This window comes from Neopelma chrysocephalum, unplaced genomic scaffold (assembly GCF_003984885.1).
Source record: "Neopelma chrysocephalum unplaced genomic scaffold, ASM398488v2 Primary Assembly neopelma1_329, whole genome shotgun sequence".
NCBI lineage: Eukaryota > Metazoa > Chordata > Aves > Passeriformes > Pipridae > Neopelma > Neopelma chrysocephalum.
The window spans coordinates 883,154-892,836 of NW_020897992.1; the positions used below are offsets into that span (position 1 = coordinate 883,154).

The following is a 9,683-nucleotide window of genomic DNA, read 5'->3' on the forward strand; positions in this document are numbered from 1 at the left end:
GGTTGGCTGTGTTCTGGAGATATTGGAGTTCCACTGCCCACAGCAGGACTTGGTTGTAGATCCTGCCTTTTTCCTCTCTGAGGTCCTGCTCTGCACAACCCACTCCCAAAATTGGTGCCCAGAGAAGCTGTGGCTGCCCCTGGATCCCTGGAAGTGTCCAAGGCCAGGTTGGAGCAACCTGGGCCGGTGGAAGGTGTCCCTGCCCATGGCAGGGGGTGGCACTGGATGGGCTTTGAGGTCCCTTCCAACCCAAACCAGTCTGGGATCCCATGATTTTATGAAAATAATGTTTTGTATTTTAGTGCTGAAGATCTAAATTAGCCTCTATTTAATGAAAACCCAAAATTCAGTGCCAGCCTTTGTAAGGCTCAGTTCAGTGCCCCCAGTTGTGCCCTTTCCCAGCACTGACCTACCTGAATGCCTGTGGATTTTCCAAGAAGTATTTTTCAGTAGCCAGCAGTTGGTTGGAAGTGTTTGGGAACTTCTTCCTCTTCCAATAACGTGATAACACACAGGAAAATACTGAGAGAAGATGTGTTGTAGTTCCTTCCAGCTGCTGCATGGAAAACAATACTTTTTCACTGAATATTAGGAAATTGTTCTCCATGGAAAGGGCTGTCCAGCCCTGGAGGGTGCCAGCCATGCTGGGTGACCCCACAAACCCAGCAGGGGCTCATCCCATTCCCTCCTGGCTGTCAGGGGATCATCCAGCAGCAGGGGCTCATCCCATTCCCGCTTGGCTGTCAGAGGATTATCTTTGCTTGAGCAGGAAACCCTTTCTTCTTGTCACATTTAGGGCACAGGCAGTGGGTTTGCAGGCAGCAAAGCCCCCTGATGTGCTGCTGGGAGTGAGTCATTCCCATCACCAGCAGCTTCCCTCAATCCATGTGGAATGGGGCCGCACAGGAATTTCCATATTTTGCAGCCACTGCCCTGACACTGCACAAGGGCAGGAGGTGGTTCCCTGTCCCCTGGAGGAGCCCCAACCTCACCCAACACCTACATTTTGGGTCTCACAACACCTTTCCCACGAGCAGTTTGCTTTCCCTCCCTGTTCATGATTTAAGGAAAGTGCTGTAAATAAACTGTTGAGCTGATAAACACCCAGGGTGCCTTTTATTAGAAGAAACCAAACAAATGAACACCCAGAATCAAAGCAAATCGATTGGCTGCTGTAATCCTCCCAGAGCAAGAGATGTGGTTTGGAAGATTTAAAATTCATTGAAATCCCCGCAGTCCTGGCAAAGGATTTATTTCCTCATTAATGAACATTGTTTACACTGTTGGTCCCCAGCTCTGAATGACCAAAGCACTCGGGAAGAGCAGCTGAAACGGGCAGGATTTAAATCACTGAGGCTTTAAGGTCATGGAAACCTTGTCCCAAGGTTAAAAAAAAAAAGCAGAGGCTTTACCTCCCTTGGTCCCTGTAAGTCTGGATCAGGCCCCACTTGATGGTTTGTATCCTGGTGGGATTTCATTCCCAATTAACAGGGTTCATCTCCAGGCTCTCTGTTCCATGGGATACATTGCAGTGCTGTGGGGAAGATTAATCCTGTTACTGTGTGATCAACACAGGGGAATCAGGCAGGTCTGAGCTTTACAGGTCCAAAATGGACCCTGTGTCTCGTAGCACCTTTATCAAAATTGTTGCCATAACCTTTAAGGCTTTCCCAGCAGCCAGGGAGGGTTTGTGCCATTTAAAGCTTCTCTGCAGTGGCTGAGCTATCAACACAGAGCCCAGAGCACACAGAGCTCCCTGAGCAGAAACCAGGCTGTAAAGGTCCAGGGTCGATAATCATGGAACTCTGGAATGGTTTGGGATGGAAAGGATCTTAAAGCCCATCCAGTGCCACCCCTGCCATGGGCAGGGACACCTTCCACCAGCCCAGGTTGCTCCAACCTGGCCTTGGACACTTCCAGGGATCCAGGGGCAGCCACAGCTTCTCTGGGAATTCTATTCCAGGGCCTCCCCACCCTCCCAGCCAGGAATTCCTTCCCAAGATCCCATCTAAATCTCTCTTCTTTTAAGTTTAAGGCCATTCCCTGTGTCCTGTCCCTCCATCCCTTGTCCCCAGTCCCTCTCCAGCTCTCCTGGAGCCCCTTTAGGCCCTGCAAGGGGCTCTCAGGTCTCCCTGGATCCTTCTCTTCCCCAGGTGAACCCCTCCAGCTCTCCCAGCCCCTCAGGCAGAGGGATCTGGGCAGCCTTAGGCAACATTAATGTGTGAACTAATTAGTGCCAGGGTTTAAGGGTGTCTTTCATGTTGTGCAAAGAAGACACGAGGTCCCTGACAAGGAGAAGGGGAACACAATGGGATAATTGGATTAGGAACTGGTGCCGTGGCCAGCCCGGCTCAGCTCCCACAGATCACACACAGAGGAGCCAAACTGAGCCAAGACAAAAGCTCAGCCTTTCCCTTGCTAATGAGGAACGAGATCCAAAGGGTTTGGTTTCCTAAAGTGCATCCATTAAAAAGTTCAAATGAGAGCTGCACAGTTGGATGGAAGATGAAGAGGCTGGGAGAGCTTTTGTGCAGGGGGTGCAGAGGGAAAGCACTGAGAGCACAGAACTTTGGGAAAGAGTTTGGAAGAGTGTCCTCAGAAAGGGCATTGCCTGAAAATGGAAATAGTTTCTGAGAGTTCTCCAAGACTGACAGAGGATCCCTGTTCATTCCAAAAATGGCAGGATGGTTTGAGTTCAGAACTGACTTTCCACCTGGAGAAACACAGTAACAGTGAGGTCCCTGGTTCAGTGTTGTGAGAGTGAATGTTTGCATTGATCCCAAAGGTGTAATTCCTGAAAGCACTGGAATGGTCTGGGTTTCTGGAAGGCTGCAGCAAATGAGGTGGTGGAGTCACCATCCCTGGGAGTGTTCCAAAAACAGAGATGTGGCACTTGAGAACGTGGTGGGGCAATGGTTGGACTTGGTGACCTCAGAGTTCAATCTTGGTGATTCTGTGATCAGTGAAATGGCAAATCCTGCCCAAGAAGCAGCATTTTCATCCTCTCTAATGCTGATTGTCATGGTCACACCCCCCCACCAGCTCTGCCTGTGTCCATCCCTTCCCACAACTGCTCTGCCAACAGGGAGTTTAGACAAGGAGAGCCTGGATCCCCCTGCTCACGTGTCCAAGGCTTCCTTTGCCTTAGAACAGCCAGAACTGAGCTTTTATCTGTCATCTTCATGTCCAAGGTCACCTTTTGCTGCTCAGGTCACCCTGAGGTTCCCTCCACAGCCCCGTTGGCGTCGATCCCATCTGTGTGGTGTCAGTGATCCATTAACCCCCAGCCTGGCAGTGTTGGGAAGCAGCAGGAATGTGCAGGGAGCACCAGGGACTCAGTGCCACTGACTGATGGCCTGGTGCCAGTCAGGGAGCAGGAGGGACACAGAAATGAGAAGTGCTCCATCTGCTTGTATCACCCCAGTCCTCTGTGCTCTGTCACTAAAGGACGGGCAGCAAACCCTGGGAAGGAGGCAAAACCCTTCCTTTGCTCTGGAGGTTTTGCTGTGAGCAGTTTGTGATGGTTCCCTGGGTTTGAATCTCACAGCCACCCCAGGTTCCCTCCCCAGGGCTCAAGGACTGAGCTGGAATTGCAACCAGCATCCATTTATGGGACAGTTACCACTGGCTGCTGTCATGGGCAGGGGGGGAAGCTCTGAAATGTCAACTTGTCCCTTGGAAAGGCTTGAAAGACATGGAATGTGGGACCACAGATGGTTCCTGACTCAGCTGTGGTGGGAGAGCAGCCACAGCCAGGAGCTGCCCACCCAGGCCCTGTCCACTCTGGTGCCTTGTCTCTTCCTCCTGCCCAGATCTTGTGTTTTAGAAAATGCTTAAAATGCACAGAAATTACTCTTTTGGCAAAGTCTGACTAACCTGAGCCAAGGGAGTAAGGCACAACAGGAAAGGATGGGATAACAGCCTTACCCAAACTTTGCCACTTTATACAGAACCAAATGCTGATAATTTTGGATCCCAAAATCTCATTTTTTGATATGAACAACGTCTACTGAAAAATGAGAAGCCATAAGATGGGATCAGCTCCTGGTTCTGACATCCCTCATCAGCAATCTTTATATTTTCCTTTCTTTTAGCACCCCCTTGTCTGACATTTTCATCCAGATGGGTTTCACCTAAATCAGGCCTTTTGGCTCAGCACAGTCCCTGCTTCCCCTGATTTCCTTAGGGAGCCTTTTGGCCTGTAAGATGTGCTTTCCAAGGTTTTCCTCCCTGTTGGAGGTTCCTGCTCTCTCCTGCCAAGTGCTGGTTTATTTTCTGGACTCCCATGGAATGGGTTGGAGTGCTCAGGAGCCACCACAGCCCCGTGTGCAGTGTGTGTGTGATCAGGGGGGGTTGCTGCAGTGGGAGCTGGAAACTTAATTTAGGTTGGAAATTTTGGCTGATTAAACCCAGCAGAGTTCTGCAGAGTTTTGTCCTGGTGGGTCTGAGTCCCGTTCCTTCCGTGGCACTGATTTCACTGCCCTCTGTGCACTTCCCACCATCAGCAGCCAATTCCAAACGTAGAATCCCAGAGTCACTAAGGCTGGAAAAGCCCTCCCAGCCCATGGATCCCCCCTGTGCCCGATGCCCCCCTTGTCCCCCAGCCCAGAGCACTGAGTGCCACGGCCAGGCCTTCCTGGGACACCTCCAGGGCTGGGCACTCCAAACCTCCCTGGGCAGCCCCTGCCAAGGCCTCACCACCCTTTCCAGGGACAAATTCCTCCTCATGTCCCACCTGAGCCTCCCCTGGCACAGCTGGAGCCGTTCCCTCTCCTCCTGTCCCTTGTTCCCTGGGAGCAGAGCCCGACCCCCCCTGGCTCCAACCTCCTTCCAGGGAATTTTAGGGATCCAGAAGGTCCCCCCTGAGCCTCCTTTTCTCCAGGCTGAGCCCCCCCAGCTCCCTCAGCTGCTCCTGCTGCTCCAGCCCCTTCCCAGCTCCCTTCCCTTCCCTGCACACGCTCCAGCCCCTCCGTGTCTCCCTTGTCTGAGATCCCAGAAGTGCCCCAGCACTGGAGGTGCCCCAGCAGTGCCAGCACAGGGACAGTCCCTGCCCTGGGCCTGTGCCCACACTATTTTTATAGAAACATTTTCCTGCCCCTCTTCCCTCTCTTTTAGTTACAATTCCTCCTCTCTCCCAACACAGCAATTTCTTCCCCGAGTTCAGCAAAGTGATCTGGGAGCTGATGGATTTTCATGTTAAATGTTCTCACAGGTCCCACATAGCAGATTAAGATCTGTTGAGTCTCTCTGCAGGTAACTCATTTCAAATCACTGGCAAAAATTGGCTTTTAAAGGTGTTTTCTTACTGATTTGGATGGTTTTAAATTGAGTTCTCAGATAAGAAGTGATCATCCCACTGGATACAGCTTGGAGAGGAGTCCCAGCATCTCCTTTACCACGGTCAAAGCTTCAGAAAGTCAGTAACCTCTTGGGTTTGACCACAAAAAACCTGTATTTACAGTCTATTTCTGTTTTGATCCAAAGGGATAAAAAATGGCCTCAAATAATATTTCCAAATACTGGAATGGATTACAAACCCCGTGGAGTTGGAAATACGCACGTTCCTCTGTGTCATTGAGGATTTGGAGAGGTTAAAATAAATATTATCACTTCTTATTAGACAGCTTTTGCTTCCTCAGATTAACACCAGAGATAAGGCAGGTGTATATATTTATTACAAATTGACAGGACATTTATTTCTGTTCCCAGTGGCAGAAATCCATTAGAAGCAAACAAATTCCTTGCCCTTATCAGGGTGCTTTGTGTTGTCTGTGTTTGGAGATAAAGCTGCCCCATTTGTCACGGGGAGATGGTGCTGCCTCCAGTGCCCCCAGGGCTGGGAATTCACCAGGAACACCTCTGGCCTGAGGGGTTGGGGATCAAGGTTGCTTTTAGACTTTTCCTTCACGTGTTTGTAAAACGGACTCATGGAATTGTTAAGGTTGGAAAAGACCTTTAAGTCCAACTCTCCACCAGCACCACCACGTTCACCACGAAACCACATCCCCCAGTGCCACATCCCCACGGTTTTTGGGCACTTCCCGGGATGGGGACTCCAGCACTGTGCTCACCAGGTTGCTTTGCAACCTTCTCCATGATTATTTTTTTCCTAATATCCAACCTGAGCCTCCCCTGGCACAGCTGGAGCCGTTTCCTCTCCTCCTGTCCCTTGTTCCCTGGGAGCAGAGCCCGACACCCCCCCGGCTCCTCCCTCCTGTCAGGTAGAAACCAAACCCATTTCTATGTTTCTCTAGTTTTCCCCAAACCCTCACTTGAAATGTGTAACTGAATCCATGGAAGAGCTTGTTCTTTTTCCCAGGAGACCCTATCCATGGTGAGAATACAGGAGGCAAGGTCAGGAGAAAACCCAGAGCAGAACTCAGAGCTATTTCTGAACCAAGGGCTCCTGCAAGGGTGTTTGCTCATCATGGAATCATAGAATGGAACCCCTGAGGCTGGAAAAGCCCTCCCAGCCCATGGATCCTCCCTGTGCCCGATGCCCCCCTTGTCCCCCAGCCCAGAGCACTGAGTGCCACGGCCAGGCCTTCCTGGGACACCTCCAGGGCTGGGCACTCCAAACCTCCCTGGGCAGCCCCTGACAAGGCCTCACCACCCTTTCCAGGGACAAATTCCTCCTCATGTCCCACCTGAGCCTCCCCTGGCACAGCCTGAGGCCGTTCCCTCTCCTCCTGTCCCTTGTTCCCTGGCAGCAGAGCCCGACCCCCCCCGGCTCCCCCCTCCTGTCAGGGGGTTGCAGAGCCAGAAGGTCCCCCCTGAGCCTCCTTTTCTCCAGGCTGAGCCCCCCCAGCTCCCTCAGCCCCTCCTGCTGCTCCAGCCCCTTCCCAGCTCGAGTTTTGTGGGAGTTGGAGCTCTCAGAACTGCTCTCCCAGCGGGGTCAGAGGGTCCTGCTCAGTGAGTCACACGGGGACTGTGCTGCTCATTAGGGACACTCTGGCTCAGTCACTGCTGCTGCAGCCCCTTGAAGCTGCTCTGGTTCTATCTGGGAATAACCCATTAGACTCCCAGCACTCAGAGGTTTCCCCAGAGCCCTGCAGTCAATTTGCTGCCCTTATTTCACCCAGTGACTGTGATATTCCTGTCAAATCCACTGAGAGATGCTTCCCCCTGTTAAATTGCTTCCCTCGGCCTGCCTGGGGTTCACATGTAACACAAGGACTAGAGAAGGGCTTCCAAGATACAATATTTATCTCCAGTGGCCATGGGAGAGCAGGACAAAGGAGTGACCCTTGCAGGGGGCAGAGATCCAGGGCACAGCCAGGACTTTCCTCCTGGATCCACGAGACCTGCAGGTCTGTTCCAAGGGCTCCCAAACGGGAATATTTTGCACAGTAGTTGTGTGTTTGTTCCTGCTCAGCTCCTGCTGCCATCCCACAGCTCCCAAATGGGAATATTTTCCACAGTAGTTGTGTGTCTGTTCCTGCTCAGCTCCTGGTGCCATCCCAGGGCATCTCTCACCAGGGAGTTTGTGTCAGTCAGACCTGGGGGGTTGTGCTGGGAGAGGAGCTGAACTCTGAAACAATTCCTCAAGCAGTGCTCAAAAGGGGAAAAGCCCAAAATAAAATAAAGTGGTGAACAAGCTCAGAGGGTCCAGCAGAGTCATGGAATCCCAGAACACCTTGGGTGGGAAGGGACCTCAAAGCCCATCCAGTGCCACCCCTGCCATGGGCAGGGACACCTTCCACCAGCCCAGGTTGCTCCAACCTGGCCTTGGACACTTCCAGGGATCCAGGGGCAGCCACAGCTTCTCTGGGAATTCTATTCCAGGGCCTCCCCACCCTCCCAGCCATGAACTGAGACATCCTTTGATATCTCTGGTCCTCCCCCTGCCTTGGACTGGAGAGGGTTAAATATTCTTTTGTTTCTTTGCCTCTTTACGTTCCCAGATAACTTGTTGATTCCGGCTGACAGGGCTGAGTTATTTCCAACCCTTAATAAATGAGCTAATTTGGGAGTTATTAACAGTTAACAAATTTCATTCTGTACTTGCAAAACCCTCCGAAGCCCTTCAGGAAATAAATTCCTCACAGAGTCTGAACTGCAGAGGTGCTGAAAGAGATAATTACACACTGAGCTAATTATTGGCTTTGGCCTGTGCTTGAAGAATTATGTCCAGACCATGATATGGAGACAGTGGTGACACTCAAGGGCTCCCAGCAGGAAATCTCCTGGGTGTCCTGTGGTCCCTCCTGGTCAGGAATATGGTTTGGAGGGGCTGTAATGGGATAATGCCATGATCCAGCTGTTTGGATCGTGTACATGGGCACTGGCTGCTTTTACTTAGTTGGTTTCCATGTCTTTCCTTCTCAGAATGATTCATTATCAGCTGCCACCACTTCCCAGACTCCCAAACCACTCTGAGTTATTTGGGATGCAACTACAGAAGCCCTGAGAGTCTGAGAGATCTCCAAGGTAAGGACAAAACTGAGACATTTGTGTTCTCACAGCCCAGCTGAGCTCCCTCAGGACACCACAGTGCCCCCTCAGAGAGCCCCTTCCCTTCCCTTCCCTTCCCTTCCCTTCCCTTCCCTTCCCTTCCCTTCCCTTCCCTTCCCTTCCCAAACCTTCCCAAACCTTCCCAAACCTTCCCAAACCTTCCCAAACCTTCCCTTCCCAAACCTTCCCTTCCCAAACCTTCCCAAACCTTCCCTTCCCAAACCTTCCCTTCCCTTCCGAAACCTTCCGAAACCTTCCCAAACCTTCCCAAACCTTCCCAAACCTTCCTTTCTCCCTGACTCCTGGACTTACCCAGTTTCTTCTTCCCATCTCTGATGCATTTTGTGGGATCATTCTTCAATTTCTCCTTTTTTTGGAATTCCCTGGTCTCCTTAATTACATTTATCTGGTACTTCCATGCACTTTCCTGGTGGCCTCTATCCCCATTCTTTATTCCTTCCCTTGCACACACACATTTCCCTCAAAACTCTCTTTTAGGCTCCTGGTTGTTCATGAACCTCCAGCCCTTGGGTCTAAAGGATTTCCAGGCCAGGCTGGATGGGGCTTGGAGCAACCTGGGATGGTGGGAATGTCCCTGCCCATGGCAGGGAGTGGAGTGGGATGGGCTTTAAGGTCCCTTCCAACCCAAACCATTGGGTGTTTATCTGTGGGGGCAGGAGGGATGTGGGGCTGGGGCTCCATGAGGTCCATGATTTTTTCCAGGGAATTAAGCTTTTCTATTTGCATTGAATTCCACAGCCTTGGGCCCCTGAAGACTTGGAAAAAGACCTGAAGTTTTTGACTGACAGACAAATGGGAGATGATGCTGTGTGAGAGGAGGAAAAGCTCCACTTGACCTGCAAGAGGTAGGAAAAGCTCATGTATGAGAAACTTCCTCAGAAAACAGCCTGAAAGGGGTTTACTTGGAATAACTGGGATCCATAAGTCAATTTTCAATCCTAGGTGATGTACAGAATATGAAAAAACAAGGCATCACAGTGTTTGTCTTTCATTTTTAAGAGGATAATAAAAGCTTTGTGGCCTTTGTGCTCAATGGGAGGAGGCTTTAAGGACATTTAATTTGTCAGGGCACCAAAAGTGGTCAGCAAAGCTCATCTCCCACCCTGTGCCACAGGACCAGAGCCCTTGTGGTGGTTAAAATATATATGGACGTGTTTCTCCCAAAAATATGAGGATCCAGTGGTAGTTGGTACACCTTTAATCACAGT

General features: G+C 51.0%; 1 long non-coding RNA gene across 3 annotated transcripts in view; it reads left to right on the top strand.

Annotated features, from left to right (window-relative positions):
* Positions 1-9,314, top strand: part of LOC113978456 — a 46,869-nt gene extending 37,555 nt beyond the window's left edge. For 2 of the 3 annotated variants that reach the window (XR_003537579.1, XR_003537580.1), the window contains exons 5-6: positions 8,329-8,430; positions 9,214-9,314. This is a non-coding gene — a long non-coding RNA (uncharacterized LOC113978456). The remainder of the gene's footprint in view (positions 1-8,328; positions 8,431-9,213) is intronic. The other variant, XR_003537581.1, reaches the window with a different exon arrangement.
* The last annotated feature ends 369 nt before the right edge of the window (positions 9,315-9,683 follow it).